The 21,489-nt window shown below is 40.4% G+C and overlaps 1 pseudogene; it reads left to right on the top strand.

Moving 5' to 3' along the window:
- Window positions 1-731: 731 nt before the first annotated feature.
- Window positions 732-2,089, top strand: LOC108349916 (60S ribosomal protein L7a pseudogene; annotated as a pseudogene).
- The last annotated feature ends 19,400 nt before the right edge of the window (window positions 2,090-21,489 follow it).

The raw sequence follows: 21,489 nt of genomic DNA, 5'->3' as shown, positions 1-21,489 counted from the left end.
TGAGAGACAGCTTATAGAGTGAAGACATGGTTTTCAGATGGTGTTCCTGGCTAAAATCTAATCACAATTCATGGATATAATCATAATTTTTTAAGTTAGAAATGATAGTAGGGTACTTTATCAAAGTACTTTATCAAATATGATGACCTAGATGTTAATTGTATATCATACTTTGTAGTTTATGTGGTTGCTATGGTTTTGTTCAAATTATGTCTGGCAGAAAAGTTTTTGTTATTATTTTTTTTATTGGCCAGAAAAGGTGAGCTGTAGGGGTGGTTCTGATGCTAAAGTCCTGTTCCCCTATTGGTTCTTACTCTATTAGTAAAGAAACCATGAGCCAATGGCTGGGCAGAAGGAATAGGTGGAACTTCTAGGTCTCCATAGGCAAGGAGGAGAGGAAGGAGTTTTTGCCATGCTTTGGAGGGGGAAAAGCCAATCAGCCATATCGGGCAGAGCATCCACAGGCTACTTCTACAGGCAGGTGATTGGGGCTGTTGAACTGGAACTAAAGGTTACTGAGCAACTAAGGTTGAGGACAGATTTAGAGTGCTGAGTATTAGGGAGGCCACACTAGCAGTGGGAATTTAATAATGTCCAGCTATTGCCAATAAGGCAAACTGGAATTGAGCAATGTATGTGTTTGTGTTTTTCATCCATGGATCTCTGGGCTGAGGCAAAATTAAAAATGATAAAAAATAATTTTAAAAAATTTGAGTTCTCTCCTCCAGCCAAGCAAGATGCCCAAAGGAAAGAAGGCCAAGGGGAAGAAGGTGGCCCCGGGCCCCGCCGTGGTCAAAAAACAGGAGGCCAAAAAGGTGGTCAATCCTTTGTTTGAGAAAAGCCCTAAGAACTTTGGCATTTGGCAGGACATCCAGCCCAAAAGAGATCTAACACACTTTGTCAAATGTCCCCATTACAGGCTGTAGCGGCAAAGAACCATCCTCTATAAGTGGCTCAAGGTACCTCCTGCCATCAACCAGTTCACCCAGGCCCTGGACAGGCAAACAGCGACTCAGCTGCTTAAGCTTGCCCACAAGTACAGGCCAGAGACAAAGCAGAAGAAGCAAAGGCTGCTGTCCAGTGCTGAGAAGAAAGCTGCTGGCAAAGGGGACGTCCCAACTAAGAGACCACCTGTCCTCCGAGCAGGGGTCAATACAGTCAACACCTTGGTGGAGAACAAGAAGGCTCAGCTGGTGGTGATTGCCCATGATGTAGACCCCATTGAGCTGGTGGTTTTCCTGACTGCCCTTTGTCGAAAGATGGGGGTGCCCTACTGCATCATCAAGGGAAAGGCCAGGCTGGGGCGCCTGGTCCATAGGAAGACATGCACCACTGTTGCTTTCACACAGGTTAACTCAGAAGACAAGGGTGCTCTGGCTAAGCTGGGGGAAGCTATTAGGACCAATTATAATGACAGATGTGACGAGATCCGCCGCCACTGGGGAGGCAACGTCCGGGTCCTAAGTCTGTGACTCGCATTGCCAAGCTGGAAAAGGCAAAGGCTAAAGAACTCGCCACTAAACTGGGTTAACTGTACACTTAAGTTTTCTGTACATAAATACAACCACAAAATTATCAAAAAATCTGAATAAATAATTAAGACAAATCTAATTATAATCATGTTCAAAGGAAAACATACATTTCACATCCATTTCATATTGCACCTTAAATTTTTGTGTGACACTGTATTTTTCACACATAAATCTTCCATGATACTAAATTGTGAACTTATACAAATGATTTCTCATTAATACTATATCGCTGAAGAGATAATTGTATTCTCTCTTTCCCCTGACTATTCCAAGAACAACCAGATATTCTGAAACCATTTTCTGCTGTCCTGCCGCCTAACCTTGAAAATATATACTTCAGTTAGGTTATCATCAAAAGTTACAGTGGACTTCCTATGAAGGCCAGGTCATCTTTGGCATCTTTGGTTAGAGTCAGAAGCAGCACATAGAGAGAAGAAACAGTTTCTTTTATAGGAACCAACTTCCTTGGAGAATAGTTTTAAATACAAGATAGAATTATGTTTAAGTGCCTCTATCTCCAGTAAAATTTAAGCTATTATAGTAATCTCAGTGACAAGAGCCCATTGGAAATGTGTGTACTTACTAGAAAATTGTAACACATGCTGTATTATTTTTTTTTCTGTTACTGTGACAAAATACCTAAAATATAATTTAAATATAGAAATATTTATTCTGTCCATGGTTTCAGAAGTTTCAGCCAAGGGTGGACTAGCTTATCCCTCTGAGCCTGAAGGAAGGCAGAATGCCTTGCGTCCAAGTCATCTCTCTGTGGACCTTCATGTACATGGAGAGAAAGTAGAATCCCCCAAGTCCACTATGAAATCTTGTAATTAGGATCTCATCAGGTTCCTTTAGAAGGAGCCTGTATCACATAATGACTCAGTTTATTTTAGTGTCTAGACAAGTTAGACAGACTCAAGCAGTTAAAGGGGAGAAGAGTTTGGAGCAAGAAAAATTCTCCCGAGTTCTTTCTACATCTCATTTACTGACATCTGTCTCTGACAGCTCCTCTCAGTGGCATCACAGTGACATTTGATTTTCTTCGTTGTTGCTGTTTTGTTTTGGGGTTTCAATTCTTAGATACTGGGGAAATAGCATGACTTGAAAAGGCTTACATAGTTTAAACAGTAATTACATAATTAAAGTTGGCAAATACAGTATTTTCTTTTAATGTTTCAGCAGCCACAAGGCCATAAGTAAAATCTTCCCAATTAATTGAGAATTTTATTTATATCAAATTGGCCATTTTTCATGATCTGTGATTGACTTTCTGAATGGTTTGTGGCACTTAGTTGGTTTACTCCTTTCACTGTTTGCCCAGGGACTGCTTTCCCATTAATAGCAGATCTCTGCTGCCCTGTGCCCTCCAACCTTTGGTGTCCCTGTACACTCAGCAGACTCGGGGCTTTTGTGTGACTTTTTGTTTTGTTTCTGTTTTTCTTTTATACATATTTTTTCCAAGGCTGAATTAAACAGCATGAACAGAGCTACCTGGTGGAGAAAGCCAGTAACTTATGGCCCCCATTCAATACCTCACTAACCCTGTTCCATATTTCCACTTCCATAGGAAGTTTTTCTCAGTGGCCACCAAATATACTATTTAAACATGAATCTGGGGCCTACTTGTGGGTGAGCTCAAGCAATATACAGTGTCAGTATATATGCATGAGTGTTGTATGCTCATGTGTGTGGTTGCTCATGCCTGTGCCCACTCAGGGAGGCCAGTGGAGGATGCCAGGCACTCTTTCCTATCACTCTGCCTTATCTTCTTGAGACTGATTCCCTCACTGAACCTGAATATAGTAGCAGTCAGGCATATAGGCCTACAAGCACAGCCTTGCCTAATTTTTTTATCACATAGGTGCTGGTATTTGATCTCATGGCCTCGTAGTTGTGGAGCAAATACTCTTACCTACTGAGCCATCGTTTAGCCCCAGAGTTTACTAATTTTTAATTAGCACTACAGAAATATCACAATGCTATATGATGCCACAGGGTACCAGGACTTCTAGATGCATCTAGTTGTCCTACTAGGCAACTTCAGTCTCTGCTGGAGAGCAAATGAAATTGGGAGGTTTCTCTGCTTAATTATTTTTTCTCTGGGTAAAATTCATACTGCTAAGCTTCAAGTACAAAATCCATGGCAATCCCATACTTGTGTTAACCTACCCTGGAGCCCCATTTTTGTGTTACTCTTAAAAGGAGTCAGAGAAGCCATTTTTATTGAACACCTATTACAGGACGCCATTATGCCCATCTCGGTTATCATACAAAGCCCCAAGGAATTATTGATGTTTCTGATTAAAAGAGAAAATGGACATAAAATCAGGTGCTTAGTTGATGACACAGTTCCTCTGCCTTTGATATGTAAGTTATTTTCAAATACAATTCCAAGTGATTCTCAAATCTGTTCCAGCCTGTGTCCTTTAAATGTGTAAATACAAATACCTGGATTGGTCTGGAGCATCATTTCGCTTTTGAAGGCTTCTCGGGCTGTGTGTAGTAACTCAGCACTCTGAGTTCTCTGTGTTTGAAGCTGTTGAGAGGTCGTCATAATTCTTCCCATTCCGTTTGTTTCCTTAGTTGCTTCCCTCTGTATGGAATGTCCTTGCTTCCCTTGTCTCCAGGGAGCGAGGTTCAGCTCTCAGGAAAGTGTCCCTATTTCTGTAGCCCTGGTGGGGACTACACATGCTCCTCTGTTCTTCCCATGTACTGTGCCTCCTCATATCCTCTTATAAATTCCGGAATACTTGACTTTTTTTCTCTACTACAAAACAAGCTTGTTCTTTAAAAAAAATTTAAACTGTGCTTTATGTATCTACATATACCCAGGTACAATTTTCCATGCTTCTAAGCAAAGTTTATTTAACATTTGCTGAATAATAACATCAATAAAATAAAGTTGGTCAGTTCTAGCTATCTTTAGCAATTACAATTTAAGGAGAGAAAAGAAGCAGTCTCTTCCAGAGAGCAAGCTTATTCCAGATAGTTCTGACTTCCTTTCCACGGAGGCAGCCTTACCCTGCATAGTAAGAGGCCCCTGACCTCACATGAGTAGTCACACCTCAGCTGGCCTTCTTTATTAAATAGTTTCCTATTTGGGATCTGAGATATTGTTCTCAGGTCTATGGATAGTGCTCTGGTTGTAACAAATGCCTCAGGCTCAATTTAAATATTTTCCTGAATCTTCTTATTCAAACAACCTGGGCTTAGATCTTAGAAGTCCACCATCTCTTATTCAGGTGACTATAGGCAATCCTTAACTTTCCTAAGACTCCATTCCTTCCTCCACAAATTAGTAAATTAGCAATGTCTCATTCAAGAGCTCATGTCTTGTAATGTGGTTAACATAATGATATAACCTATAACTTGTAAGTGTTCCCTATTGTATTAATATTGTTAGTATTTCTCTCATTATGTTTCTGCTCTATCTGGCTGTAAGGCTTGTTTTCACTGATGTTTATTGTTCTGATTTTTATTCCTCAAGGCTCATTTTAATTTTAGATATCTCAATATACGTTGCATTGCTTTTGTAAGCCCCGTAGACTGTAAATTACTCCAGATACCTCACTCTCCTCTGTGTTCATGTCTCCTGCTCCAACTACTAACCTATGCCGTGGAAGCTGTTTAAACCTCTGCTTAACTGACATCAAATTAACTGACGGTCTTTGTATCATTCCTCTGGAAGGCAGAGCCTCGGGCAGAGATTAAAGTGCTGACACTAGGGACACGTAAGCCCAGGGTAATGAAGATGCAGGCAGAGGGAGAAGGTGGGCAATAAAAGACACAGAGTCATTATGGCGATGACCACCCCTTCACAGAGTTCAAGAGAGCCAAGAACAATCCCCTGGGCAGACATGTTTACTCAGCACAAAGGACTTCCTCCTAAAAGGTTGAAAAAGAAGCTTACCTTGTTGTCCATGGAGGGAAGAAAGAAGGGAGTCATGTCAGATTCCTCCCATTTCTCATTCCTGGGATTCATGAGATAAGGTTTTCTTTCCAGCACTTTTAATGGCCTCACCTGTTCCTTTGGGACCCATTCTGGAAGCTGTATCCCATGCCTAAAGTAGGATGCTTCCTTAAAACCCACTGTGAGAAGGTGACCTAGTATACACAGATATCACCCAAGAGAGAGGAGGAGAAACAGCATCCAGGAAATCTGAGAAGATTCATAGGATTTGTGTACATTATCCTAATTGTCTCAGACCCCACGTAAATAGCTCAAAGACTGTCAGTCCCTAGACTGATTGCCCAGACTTACCACATCAAAGTTACATTCATTCTGAAAGAGGAATTCTGCCATTCATTAATAGAATTTAATTACACACTGCATAAGCTAGTAAAATATGAGGTGGAAAGAATTTGTAGAAGAAAATATCAGTAAGATTCTTTGGAAAGTGTTGCTTGATGCATGCTTGAAGAAGAACAATTGTAAAATATTTCCTAGAGGGAATGTTGAGGATCCAGAAAAATCTGCTGTTGTTGCTTGTATCTATATTTTTGCGTTCATACTTGACCTCAATTAAAAAAAGATTTATGAGCTTATGTGTATGAGTGTTTGCATGCATGTTTGACTGTGCAACATATGCATGCAACACTCATGGAAGGCCAGAAGAGGCGCCAGACCCATTGGGATTATAGTTACAGACAGTTGTGACCCACTAGGTACTGAGGATTGAACCCAGGTCCTCTGGAAAAGCACTGACTCAGTGCTTCTTACTCTCATTAAAAACCGCAGATAAGCAGCAGCCCTCTGCTCCCAGACCCCGTGAGAGAGAGACCCAACCGCCTGGTCAGGTGGGCACTCCTGAGGCTGCAGAGCAGAAGAGACCACCAACACTGCCCACCCCTGCCCACATCCCTGGCCCAAGAGGAAACTGTATAAGGCCTCTGGGCTCCTGTGGGGGAGGGACCAGGAGCAGCAGGACCCCTGCCTGAGACACCGCCAGAACCTGAAGGAAACAGACCAGATAAACAGTTCTCTGCACCCAAATCCCGTGGGAGGGAGAGCTAAACCTTCAGAGAGGCAGACAAGCCTGGGAAACCAGAAGAGACTGCTCTCTGCACACACATCTCGGACACCAGAGGAAAACACCAAGGGCCATCTGGAACCCTGGTGCACTGAAGCTCCCGGAAGGGGCGGCGCATATATTCCTGGTTGCTGCCGCTGCAGAGAGCCCGTGGGCAGCACCCCACGAGCGAACTTGAGCCTCGGGACCACAGGTAAGACCAACTTCTCTGCTGCAAGTGACTTGCCTGGTGAACTCAAGACACAGGCCCACAGGAACAGCTGAAGACCTGTAGAGAGGAAAAACTACACGCCCGAAAGCAGAACACTCTGTCCCCATAACTGACTGAAAGAGAGGAAAACAGGTCTACAGCACTCCTGACACACAGGCTTATAGGACAGTCTAGCCACTGTCAGAAATAGCAGAACAAAGTAACACTAGTGATAATCTGATGGCGAGAGGCAAGGCAGGAACCCAAGCAACAGAAACCAAGACTACATGGCATCATTGGAGCCCAATTCTCCCACCAAAACAAACATGGAATATCCAAACACACCAGAAAAGCAAGATCTAGTTTCAAAATCATATTTGATCATGATGCTGGAGGACTTCAAGAAAGACGTGAAGAACTCCCTTAGGGAAACACAGGAAAACATTAACAAACAAGTAGAAGCCTACAGAGAGGAATCGCAAAAATCCCTGAAAGAATCGAAAAAATCCCTGAAAGAATTCCAGGAAAACACAATCAAACAGTTGAAGGAATTAAAAATGGAAATAGAAGCAACCAAGAAAGAACACATGGAAACAACCCTGGATATAGAAAACCAAAAGAAGAGACAAGGAGCTGTAGATACAAGCTTCACCAACAGAATACAAGAGATGGAAGAGAGAATCTCAGGAGCAGAAGATTCCATAGAAATCATTGACTCAACTGTCAAAGATAATGTAAAGCGGAAAAAGCTACTGGTCCAAAACATACAGGAAATCCAGGACTCAATGAGAAGATCAAACCTAAGGATAATAGGTATAGAAGAGAGTGAAGACTCCCAGCTCAAAGGACCAGTAAATATCTTCAACAAAATCATAGAAGAAAACTTCCCTAACCTAAAAAAAGAGATACCCATAGACATACAAGAAGCCTACAGAACTCCAAATAGATTGGACCAGAAAAGAAACACCTCCCGTCACATAATTGTCAAAACACCAAACGCACAAAATAAAGAAAGAATATTAAAAGCAGTAAGGGAAAAAGGTCAAGTAACATATAAAGGCAGACCTATCAGAATCACACCAGACTTCTCGCCAGAAACTATGAAGGCCAGAAGATCCTGGACTGATGTCATACAGACCCTAAGAAAACACAAATGCCAGCCCAGGTTACTGTATCCTGCAAAACTCTCAATTAACATAGATGGAGAAACCAAAATATTCCAGGACAAAACCAAATTTACACAATATCTTTCTACAAATCCAGCACTACAAAGGATAATAAATGGTAAAGCCCAACATAAGGAGGCAAGCTATACCCTAGAAGAAGCAAGAAACTAATCGTCTTGGCAACAAAACAAAGAGAATGAAAGCACACAAACATAACCTCACATCCAAATATGAATATAACGGGAAGCAATAATCACTATTCCTTAATATCTCTCAACATCAATGGCCTCAACTCCCCAATAAAAAGAAATAGATTAACAAACTGGATATGCAACGAGAACACTGCATTCTGCTGCCTACAGGAAACACACCTCGGAGACAAAGACAGACACTACCTCAGAGTGAAAGGCTGGAAAACAACTTTCCAAGCAAATGGTCAGAAGAAGCAAGCTGGAGTAGCCATTCTAATATCAAATAAAATCAATTTCCAACTAAAAGTCATCAAAAAAGATAAGGAAGGACACTTCATATTCATCAAAGGAAAAATCCACCAAGATGAACTCTCAATCCTAAATATCTATGCCCCAAATACAAGGGCACCTACATACGTAAAAGAAACCTTACTAAAGCTCAAAACACACATTGCACCTCACACAATAATAGTGGGAGATTTCAACACCCCACTTTCATCAATGGACAGATCATGGAAACAGAAATTAAACAGTGATGTCGACAAACTAAGAGAAGTCATGAGCCAAATGGACTTAACGGATATTTATAGAACATTCTATCCTAAAGCAAAAGGATATACCTTCTTCTCAGCTCCTCATGGTACTTTCTCCAAAATTGACCATATAATTGGTCAAAAAACGGGCCTCAAGAGGTACAGAAAGATAGAAATAATCCCATGCGTGCTATCGGACCACCATGGCCTAAAACTGGTCTTCAATAACAATAAGGGAAGAATGCCCACATATACGTGGAAATTGAACAATGCTCTACTCAATGATAACCTGGTCAAGGAAGAAATAAAGAAAGAAATTAAAAACTTTTTAGAATTTAATGAAAATGAAGGTACAACATACCCAAACTTATGGGACACAATGAAAGCTGTGCTAAGAGGAAAACTCATAGCCCTGAGTGCCTGCAGAAAGAAACAGGAAAGAGCATATATCAGCAGCTTGACAGCACACCTAAAAGCTCTAGAACAAAAAGAAGCAAATACACCCAGGAGGAGTAGAAGGCAGGAAATAATCAAACTCAGAGCTGAAATCAACCAAGTAGAAACAAAAAGGACCATAGAAAGAATCAACAGAACCAAAAGTTGGTTCTTTGAGAAAATCAACAAGATAGATAAACCCTTAGCCAGACTAACGAGAGGACACAGAGAGTGCGTCCAAATTAACAAAATCAGAAATGAAAAGGGAGACATAACTACAGATTCAGAGGAAATTCAAAAAATCATCAGATCTTATTATAAAAGCTTATATTCAACAAAACTTGAAAATCTGCAGGAAATGGACAATTTCCTAGACAGATACCAGGTACCGAAGTTAAATCAGGAACAGATAAACCAGTTAAACAACCCCATAACTCCTAAGGAATTAGAAGCAGTCATTAAAGGTCTCCCAACCAAAAAGAGCCCAGGTCCAGACGGGTTTAGTGCAGAATTCTATCAAACCTTCATAGAAGACCTCATACCAATATTATCCAAACTATTCCACAAAATTGAAACAGATGGATCACTACCGAATACCTTCTATGAAGCCACAATTACTCTTATACATAAACCACACAAAGACACAACAAAGAAAGAGAACTTCAGACCAATTTCCCTTATGAATATCGACGCAAAAATACTCAATAAAATTCTGGCAAACCGAATTCAAGAGCACATCAAAACAATCAACCACCATGATCAAGTAGGCTTCATCCCAGGCATGCAGGGATGGTTTAATATACGGAAAACCATCAACGTGATCCATTATATAAACAAACTGAAAAAACTGAACCACATGATCATTTCATTAGATGCTGAGAAAGCATTTGACAAAATTCAACACCCCTTCATGATAAAAGTCCTGGAAAGAATAGGAATTCAAGGCCCATACCTAAACATAGCAAAAGCCATATACAGCAAACCAGTTGCTAACATTAAACTAAATGGAGAGAAACTTGAAGCAATCCCACTAAAATCAGGGACTAGACAAGGCTGCCCACTCTCTCCCTACTTATTCAATATAGTTCTTGAAGTTCTAGCCAGAGCAATCAGACAACAAAAGGAGATCAAGGGGATACAGATCAGAAAAGAAGAGGTCAAAATATCACTATTTGCAGATGATATGATAGTATATTTAAGTGATCCCAAAAGTTCCACCAGAAAACTACTAAAGCTGATAAACAACTTCAGCAAAGTGGCTGGGTATAAAATTAACTCAAATAAATCAGTTGCCTTCCTCTATACAAAAGAGAAACAAGCCGAGAAAGAAATTAGGGAAACGACACCCTTCATAATAGACCCAAAAAATATAAAGTACCTCGGTGTGACTTTAACCAAGCAAGTAAAAGATCTGTACAATAAGAACTTCAAGACACTGAGGAAAGAAATTGAAGAAGACCTCAGAAGATGGAAAGATCTCCCATGCTCATGGATTGGCAGGATTAATATAGTAAAAATGGCCATTTTACCAAAAGCAATCTACAGATTCAATGCAATCCCCATCAAAATACCAATCCAATTCTTCAAAGAGTTAGACAGAACAATTTGCAAATTCATCTGGAATAACAAAAAACCCAGGATAGCTAAAGCTATCCTCAACAATAAAAGGACTTCAGGGGGAATCACTATCCCTGAACTCAAGCAGTATTACAGAGCAATAGTGATAAAAACTGCATGGTTTTGGTACAAAGACAGACAGATAGACCAATGGAATAGAATTGAAGACCCAGAAATGAACCCACACACCTATGGTCACTTGATTTTTGACAAAGGAGCCAAAACCATCCAATGGAAAAAAGATAGCATTTTCAGCAAATGGTGCTGGTTCATCTGGATGTCAACATGTAGAAGAATGCAGATCGATCCATGCTTATCACCCTGTACAAAGCTTAAGTCCAAGTGGATCAAGGACCTCCACATCAAACCAGACACACTCAAACTAATAGAAGAAAAACTAGGGAAGCATCTGGAACACATGGGCACTGGAAAAAATTTCCTGAACAAAACACCAATGGCTTACGCTCTAAGATCAAGAATCGACAAATGGGATCTCATAAAACTGCAAAGCTTCTGTAAGGCAAAGGACACTGTGGTTAGGACAAAACGGCAACCAACAGATTGGGAAAAGATCTTTACCAATCGTACAACAGATAGAGGCCTTTTATCCAAAATATACAAAGAAGTCAAGAAGTTAGACCGCAGGGAAACAAATAACCCTATTAAAAATGGGGTTCAGAGCTAAACAAAGAATTCACAGCTGAGGAATGCCGAATGGCTGAGAAACACCTAAAGAAATGTTCAACATCTTTAGTCATAAGGGAAATGCAAATCAAAACAACCCTGAGATTTCACCTCACACCAGTGAGAATGGCTAAGATCAAAAACTCAGGTGACAGCAGATGCTGGCGAGGATGTGGAGAAAGAGTAACACTCCTCCATTGTTGGTGGGATTGCAGACTGGTAAAACCATTCTGGAAATCAGTCTGGAGGTTCCTCAGAAAATTGGACATTGAACTGCCTGAGGATCCAGCTATACCTCTCTTGAGCATATACCCAAAAGATGCCTCAACATATAAAAGAGACACGTGCTCCACTATGTTCATCGCAGCCTTATTTAAAATAGCCAGAAACTGGAAAGAACCCAGATGCCCTTCAACAGAGGAATGGATACAGAAAATGTGGTACATCTACACAATGGAATATTACTCAGCTATCAAAAACAACGAGTTTATGAAATTCGTAGGCAAAGGGTTGGAACTGGAAAATATCATCCTGAGTGAGCTAACCCAATCACAGAAAGACATACATGGTATGCATTCATTGATAAGTGGCTATTAGCCGAAATGCTTGAATTACCCTAGATCCCTAGAATAAACGAAACTCAAGAAGGATGATCAAAATGTGAATGCTTCACTCCTTCTTTAAATGAGGAAAAAGAATACCCTTGGTAGGGAAGGGAGAGGCAAAGATTAAAACAGAGACTGAAGGAACACCCATTCAGAGCCTGCCCCACATGTGGCCCATACATATACAGCCACCCAATTAGACAAGATGGATGAAGCAAAGAAGTGCAGACCGACAGGAGCCGGATGTAGATCGCTCCTGAGAGACACAGCCAAAATACAGCAAATACAGAGGCGAATGCCAGCAGCAAACCACTGAACTGAGAATAGGTCCCCCGTTGAAGGAATCAGAGAAAGAACTGGAAGAGCTTGAAGGGGCTCGAGACCCCATATGTACAACAATGTCAAGCAACCAGAGCTTCCAGGGACTAAGCCACTACCTAAAGATTATACATGGGCTGACCCTGGACTCTGACCTCATAGGTAGCAATGAATATCCTAGTAAGAGCACCAGTGGAAGGGGAAGCTCTGGGTCCTGCTAAGACTGAACCCCCAGTTAACTAGACTATGGGGGGGAGGGCGGCAATGGGGGGAGAGTTGGGAGGGGAACACCGATAAGGAAGGGGAGGGGGGAGGGGGATGTTTGCCCGGAAACCGGGAAAGGGAATAACACTCGAAATGTATATAAGAAATACTCAAGTTAATAAAAAAAAAAAAAAACCACAGATAAAACATGACTTGCTTATGATGGAAAAACAGTGTAGAAGTCCAACAGTGAATTCATTCCTGAGGAAAAGTTCTTGTTAGTAACAATGAAAGTATTGGCTACTTTACACGTATTCACTTATTCTAAATTTTAAAGAATTAGACCTATATCACATTTCTAAATTCCTTCCTTTAGACAGTCATGCTGGTGAGCCTTTATGGGTGTAGCTTTTGACATTCCTAGGAGACATAGTCTCATAGAAAACTCCAGGTCTTCTGCCTTTTTGTCCTTTTGCCTTCTCTTCCACCATGAATCCCAGAGCTTTGGGGGCGGGAGTTGTGTTGGTAACGTATCAGTTGGGGCTGGCCTCCAGAACTCTTCATTCTGATCTTGTGGTTTTCTATAACAGCAGTTTCTACCCACTGTATGGACATGTTTCCTTGATGAGAGGTGAAGACTACACTAACCTGTGGATATAAAGATAAACATATAAAATGCAGTTAGAGATTGTGCTGGTTTAGTAAAGTTTAAGTTACATGTTCCTATTCAGGATCATTAACTTCAGCACCCCTGGATATTTGGCTAGGTTTCCAGTACCAGACAATGTCTCCTTCTTGTTGAGCAGTTCTAAGTCTAATTAGAGAGCTGTGGGTTGCCAGAGGATACCAGCAGACAGACATGCTAGCATGGAAGGGGGAAAGTTCATCAGGCTTTGACCCTAGACAAAGACCTGCAGGCAACTAAGAAATGGTGAGAGCAGGAGAAACAGTCTTTCCCAGGAAAAATCATATATCTGTTAGTTATCCAATACCAAATGGTTGACCCTGAAACTAACTAACTAACTAACTAACTAACTATATATATATATATATATATATGTCTAATGCATACTGAGAAGGCTGTACTAATGTATACACACACACACACACACACACACACACACACACACACACCATCACTACCATCAGTACCACCACTGCCAACAACAACAACAATTAACCAAAAAGGAGAGCATCAATTTGAAAGAGAACAAGGAAAGTAATATGTGAGGATTTTGAGGGAAGAAAGGAAAGGGCAAACTGATATAATTATATTATAATTTCCCAAAATTAATTATTAAATTCCTTCTTTTATTCAATCGTTGGGGGTAGGTTGTTCACACACATGTCTGCGTATGGTGGCAATTGTCAATTTTAGGGTTTTTTGTTTTCTATTTCCCCCATCTCCTCCCAGATCCTCCCATCTCCAGACTCATTTGACTTCTTTCTCTCTCTAGAAAATAAACAAGCAAAATTTAAAAAAAAACAGTAAAACACACCAAAAAAGAAAAAGAAAATCATGAGAAAACATGCATACACAGAGAGAGAGAGAGAGAGAGAGAGAGAGAGAGAGAGAGAGAGAGAGAGAGAAAGAGGTTATAAAAACAAAATCAGAAAACATAATGTGCAAGCAAAAGGTCAATAAGGTCATGATTGCCAAAACAAAGCAAAATGAAAATGAGATAAAAAAAAAACCTCAAAAATACTACTGACTTCATTTTCTATTTGTCATTTACTCCTGGTCATGGGCCCTGCCTTTAAGTGTTTCTTTGTCTCTTGAGACAGTGCCTTCTGTAATTCAGGCTGACCTTAAATGCCTTATGTCAATGAAGTTACCCTTGAACCCCTAATACTACAGACCCTACTTCCCACCTACAAAATTAAATGTATGTGCTACATAATCAAGCTATACACCTTGGTTTTGAAGACAGGGTTTCTCACTTGTCTAGAACTTGCTGATTAAACTATGCTGCAGGCTAGCCAGTGCCTCTGAGACCCACCCATCTCTGGATTCTGGAATTATAAACTTGAACTGCAACATCAACATTTTTCCCCTCTAGGTTCTGGAGATCAAAAGTACTAAGATCCACATACATAGAAAGCAAACATGTATTTTTTCATATGCATATGCTGTAAGTATGTGATCATTTGTGTAAGCACATTTGACTGCGGAAGAGCATGTTTGGAGGCCTGACGGTGACATCTGGAATTTTCCTCACTTGCTCTTTCACATATTTTGAGTCAGGGTCTCTCAATCAAATCAAGAGTTCACCAACGTGGCTAGCCTTTCTTTGAAAATATTTTAATTGGATTTCTGCAAATTTTATAGCACATACTTTGACTACTCTTACCCTAAATCTTCCCTTTAACCCCTTTCAAATTTACTCCTACCAGTTACCCCAACTTTGTGTCTTCCTCTTTTTTAAAAAAAATTCAATAGCCCATCAACTCCAGTTTATGCTATCCATATACTGCTGTATGCACTTCCATCCACTAGAGCCATAGCCAACCTACCATTGTAAACCTTAAAGAAAACTATCTCTTCCCTCAACCAGAAGACAAAATGTCCATGGTTCTTCTGTTAGGGCCGGGGCTCATGACCTCTTTCCTACTCCATGTTAGAATGTTGACTGTCTTGATCTTAAGCAGATCTCATGCAGACACTCACAGCTGCTATGCTTTTATAAGTGCTGTAGCTTTGACATGTGACATTGCTTGGATTTGGTCCTCGCTGACCTCTGTCTCCTGCATTCTCCCTCTCATCCTTTTCCTTTCCCTTCAGTTTAAGTGGTAGTTAGCAGTATAAGGCTTGGAAGACGTGGTTGAGGAGGGAGACCGTGTAGTGGGAAAAGAGCTCCCAGGTGATTGTGATTTGGCTTCACCTTGCTGAAGTGGGCGGAGAGTCATTTGTAGAACCCAGATCATTACCTACCAGCTTATCATAACCTAAAGCAAATTGTCTATGTATAATATCACTTTCCTCAGATAATAAACATTTTCACAGTTTAATTTTGAAGGTTAAATAGCATATTAACTAATTTTTCAAAAGGCATTAGCCATGTACTTACTCAAAAATAAAGTGTAAAGAGGCTGCTTTTGTCAAACTCTTCAAAATATGATCAACAATTAATTTTGATGCTTAAGGTACAGTGGCATACCACTGGCATCCTGTTAATAGGGAAGTTCAGATAAGAGGATTGGAAGTTGGAGGCTAGTCTGGGGATCACAATTATGTCATAACTCAAAATAATACTTTTAAGAAGGGCTAAGCACATATTCTGTGGTATAAAACTTGCCTCAAATGCTCTTGGATTCATTACTGATTACTGATAAAAATAAATAATAAATAATGCAGTATATAACAAATACCTTCTGTGTGTTTACAGTGCAGATTATTAATATGTTTATGTCTTACTTTCCATTAAATCTGATTTTTTTCATCTATTGTGCTGATTTTTCTCAATAATTTAGAGAATCAGTTTTCAAGTAATGTGCTTATCTGTTGGGGGGCAATGAAGTTTGTGGACTAGGTGATAACCAATATTTTTAATAAAATAAGCATAAACAACAATTCCAAAACAGGAGAGATCAAATGGTTTCTTTCTAAAAGCGATGCATGTTGCAATAAACTATTCATGGTGTAAATGCATATCTTTTGTTTTTTGTTTTTTGTTTTTGTTTTCTTTGGGTTTTTTTGTTTTTGTTTTTGTTTTTTAGAAAAAGACATCATTATGTAGCCCAGGCTGGCCTAAAACTCAAGATTACCCTGCCTTAAACTTAAAATCATCACCATATCCAATTTAAAAATGCATTTCTTACTGTACATACATTTTTTAATTTGGTAAAAAGCCTCTCTTAGAAAGAACTCAAATAAAATTTAGCATACATTTCTACCAAATAAAATTGGTTTTTACATTTTTTAAGAATCATAAACTGTAAAGCTTTTAGTTATCTGTGCATCCATATAATCCTTAAGAATGGCTTTTGATAGACAGGAAGACAGGAATGTAGCTCAGTGTGGAAAGTTCTTGGAGAGTGTGTAAGACCCCAGGCTGGGTTCATTGCCCAGTACCATATGGTGATGTATACCTATAGTCCCAGCTTTCAGAAAACAGAGTGGGGGTATCATACGTTGAGACTTTGATATGTAGCAAGTCTGTGGCCAGTGTGTCCTTCACATGACTCTATCCCAATAAAACAAAAGTCCTTTCATAAACTATATCTTATAAAGTCAATCAAGAAATGGTTTCTGAGAACTGTGTAATACTGTTGCTTAGAGGAAGTTTAATGATGTTGCATGAGCAATGCAAATGGTTCAGTGAGGTAATGTCCAATTAGACTCATTCTACACAGAAACAACTTGTTCCACTTAGATGACTTTTAAGTGCCTTTCGTCATCACACAAAAGACAGAACACAATACCCTCGTAGACAAAACGGCTTGTCACAAATGCCAGCAGAACAGAGACAAGAGGCATCAAGGGGTAAGGTGCCCTTAAGTCAACAAACCTTTCTAGTTGTGTGTGATGACCTGGGATGTGATTCTCAAGCCAGGTTCCAGATGAGTCAGCGTGGTGAACCAATTGAGGATGTTGTAGTAGAGACCAGTTACAGGGCATTGCTTATAAGTTTTGTAGGTTTTTATGCACAATTGACCAGAGTCAACAGTTGTCATTGTAATCTTTAGTTATCTTGAGTACATTTTAAAACATTATTTTTTTTAATGCTCTCCGTTTTTTTTTTAAACAATCTCCTTTAGATGAAGGAAAGATCTAGACTCACAGATAATGTCATTTAAATGCTATGACAATTAATTAAGAATTGTTTATGTCCTGTTTGGACTCAGCCAGGTAAGTGGCCTCCTGTCAAATCCTGCTGTAGTACGGCTTCTGCCGGAGTGGGTGTGCTATTCATTGAATATGCATATAAAGGTCCCACCAGACAAGAAGTTTTTCTGGTTCATCACTGCACTGCAGGATGCCATGAAGGGGAAATCACAAGCTAGGGCTTCCACTAAACCCGTGACCAATTTAATACCCTATTACTGCAGTCATCTGAGCTAGAAATACATTTGGTGACATCACTGGATACAACTGAAGTCAAAATTTGTGTGACATTTTTTCCAAGTGTTACTTTTCACCAAAAAACGTTATTTTACAGAGTTTAGCCGCAGTGCAGCGCTTTAGGTCTAGAACTAAACCTCAGGAAATATAATGAGGTTGAAAAGAGAGAAAGTTAACAGCCAGGGCTTTAACAAAGGCTCATCCTCCCTCAGGCTCTAAAGAGGCAGTAACTGAGTTCAGTAACTGAAAATTAAATTAGGAGAAAATGCCATCTCTGCAGCTAGGGCTTCCTTCATCATTAATGGTGATATTGGGGGTGGGGTGGGGGTTGTACTGGGCAGAGCAGTGGAGAGCATTTCAGAGGACCCAGACAGCAGGAGTCTGTGCCCACCCACACCATGATGGGAGCTATCCTCAGTTGGCTCTCTCACCCTTCCTCCCGCTTTCTTTTCTCTCCCAGACATTCCCCTCTGATATTTTTCTTGTTTTCTTCTTTCTGTTGATTTTTTCTTTTCATTCAGTCTTCTACTTTTTTCCCTCCTGTCGTCCACTGTCAAATTTCTTTCCTTGCCTTTCATTTTCCCCTCGTTTCTCATATTTACATCCTTGCAGGGATAACTTATCTGATGACACAGCTTGTGTGGTTTTCCCTGATCAGAGTTCAGGAGCAAACAGCTAAGGATTCTCCAGGGCTAGAGAGGCAGGAGGCTGTTGACTTTATCTGGTCACATCAAATGAACGGAACTGCTTTCGGAGGATCGTGTAAGCACAATAAGCGATAAGGACGAGCAGGAAGAAATCATGAGCAGTGGCCCGTTTATATTAAAGGCTGGAGGGAAGGGACAGCAAGGAAAGAAAACAAATTAGAATTTATCAAACCGCTCCCACGTTTGAAGTAAGCATTTCTACTCAGCACTCAAGGTGGTGGTCAATTTGGCCAAAACTCAGTTGGCGCTTTAATAGAGATAATAAGGTACTGAAGCTCCCTACTTCTAAATAGACTGCTAAAGAAGTGAACAATGTTATACAGCCACAGAGAAATAAAAGTTGTTTTATCGTAATTCGATTATGCTGTACAGCACTATGCATAGGTTTTTGTGGATCTAATTTTAGATGCAGTAATCTAAACCTAGATGCTGTAATTTTGTCCTGTTCTATCCATGGACAAACTCGGTATACAGGCTCCAGATAGAGATGAACCAGAGGTGGAAACCACACAAAAGCCATGGCTCAGTTACTCTATAGAGGTCTGCATTGTATCTGCAGTGCATCCTTCTGTCTTTGTGCAAAAGTTGGTGTCTGCTGCAAAGTTACTATGTTTGGGTCAGTTCTGTGTGCACTCTCTGGGAGCATAGTGATTCAAATAGGAGGAAATTTCCCCCATTACAAAACAGAAGGGACCACCCCAAGGTCTTTTAAGACTTTCTATTTTCATGCTCCAAACTCCCACGCCCTAGTTATTGCTTTTCTTTTTAAAGAAGACATGTGTTGAAACCTTAAACAGATACTGTTATTTCTTTCCAAATTCCGTAGTCCCATTCATCTTATCAAGGTTAACCTTGAGAATGACCCCATTCCATGGAAGTCTCTGAAGCCACAGATGCCTAATCTGAGCCCAAACTTCTCAGACTCTGGCTGGATTGCTAAGCAGATACTACTCTGACATAGTGTTGCATCTTTTGTACATGATGTGTAATGTCAATGCTAGAGTTTGTCACCTCCCCATAGTATCGAAGAATCTTTGGATGGACAAATGGAATGGACAGTGAACTAAAGGTTAACTTTTCCTCTGAAAAGGAAGAGCCCTCAGGGCAGCTGGAAGTACTCACTAGCATCTCAAGCTTCCTCTTGCTAATCCTGCTCCCAGCTCTGTACAGTTCAGCTTTATTTACTCCTGGAAGGTTAGATGCGCTATGGACTGTTACCAACTCCTTTTCTGTGGCTTCCTCACAGTAAAAAGTTAGCCTTTAGCCTATACATAAGACAAATAGTTCTCCTTGTCCCATCATAAGCAAACACTCCATGTGGACTCTTTTGGTCACATGACCAAAGATAGCCCAGGAAATTGTGCTGTAATTACTGGTACTCACTAAGGGTTACTAGAATGAAATCACAGATCTTCAGCAAAAGAAGGAGTCTTTGAATCCAGAAAATATAATGTATAAATGAGAGTACTTCTATCCTTAAGTGGGCTATGACTTTCTCAGTTTGTGCAAAGGATGAAAGGACAAAAACCAAGCAACTCCCTGAACAGTCAGAATGCTACACATCTCTCACCTCCTCTTCAACTTAAAAAGTATGGTTATTTCCTAAAGTATTCTATATTCTGGTATTTCAGGTTGATCGTTCACAGGGAGAAATTATATGTCTGACTTTCATTTACAGGCACATATACAAAAACGTTCAATGCTGATGTTGGCCAATCAAGACATTAAATGTCTCTAAATGGTGTCAAGGCCATTATGCTTGCTACCAATTAACCATGAACTGTTCCACTGTTCCATCTCAGCAGCACCAGGCGAGCACAGCGCGGCTGTTGCATATGGCCATTGTTTTATTCTCTGAATGACATTAAATCCGATACCTCCTTGAGCTTGCTTCACACTTATACTTCCTTGTCCATGATTCTTGTTTTTCTCTGTACAACATTACAAACTCATGGCCATTACAGACAGCATTATTAGATTAGGGTATGTGAGGTTTTACTTCAAGTCTTCATTAAGATCCTTATAGACTATATTAGGTCATTCAAAGTTTGGGGGCTGCCACTGCCTTCATCTATGATATGCTGTTATACCACATGAGTGACACTTAGCAAAATATGAAATAGTATGCAAAAATATGGAAAATATATGACTCAAGTAAAAAAGCAGAACCAGTATGCACATTTCAAATGTGTGTATGTATAATTGTGCAAGTGTAAATAAGTGTGTGTGCATATGTATTTACCCATATAAACAAAAATTAGAGAATCACAGAGGACTTGTTCTTAGCTTTACAAGGCTATCTCTACACCAAGTCTTAAAATCCAGAGTACTTGGCACAGGAACCCAGCAAGGACAAGCCAGAAGTCCACAAGTACAGAACAAAATATATTTCCATTTTTGCAGCTTTCAACCTTGATGTCATAGCTAGGGTTTCTATTCCCACAATGTCTAAAAGCAATGTGGAGAGGAAGCAGGTTATTTTACTTTCACTTCCAGATCGCAGTTCATCATCAAAAAGATCAGGACAGGAACATAAACAGGTCAGGAACCTGGAGGCAGGAGCTGATGCTGAGGCCATGGAGTGCTGTTTACTGCCTGGCTCCTCACCAGCTTCCTTGACCTCCTTTCTTATGGAACCCAGGACCATCAGTCCAGGGATGGCACCGTGATGGGCTGAGCCCTCCCACATCAATCACTAATTAAGAAAATGCCCCACAGGTCTGCCTAAAGCTGAATCTTATGGAAGAATTTTCCGAACTAAAGTTCCCTACAAACAGATGATGACTACACTGTGTCAAATTGACACAAAATTAGCCAGAACATTTGATAACAACGGGATTCTGTAGACTCTGGAGTAACTTTGCTGTTGCTAAGTATCACACTTGATATTGGAACCATAGAAACTGATGCAAAATCAAGAGGAAGGGAGAACAGTTGTGGGCCCAGCTCTGGCTTCAGACCAAGGTAAACAACTGATTTACATATTTTACATTCATTGCCCTCATTCTGATCCCCACTCACAGAGTCCATCCCTCAACTCCCCTTCCCCTTCTGCTCTGAGAGGGTGCCCCCCCCCTACACACACACACACAGGTATCCCTTACCCTTTGTCATCAAGTTTCTGCAAGGTTAGGCACATCCTCTCCCACTGAGGCCAGATAAGGAAAATAGCTTCCACGGACAGGCAATAGATTTAGGGTCAGCCCCTGCTCCAG

Source organism: Rattus norvegicus, chromosome 2 (assembly GCF_036323735.1).
Source record: "Rattus norvegicus strain BN/NHsdMcwi chromosome 2, GRCr8, whole genome shotgun sequence".
In the NCBI taxonomy this organism is placed as follows: domain Eukaryota; kingdom Metazoa; phylum Chordata; class Mammalia; order Rodentia; family Muridae; genus Rattus; species Rattus norvegicus.
This window is presented reverse-complemented; position numbering and strand designations above follow the sequence as displayed.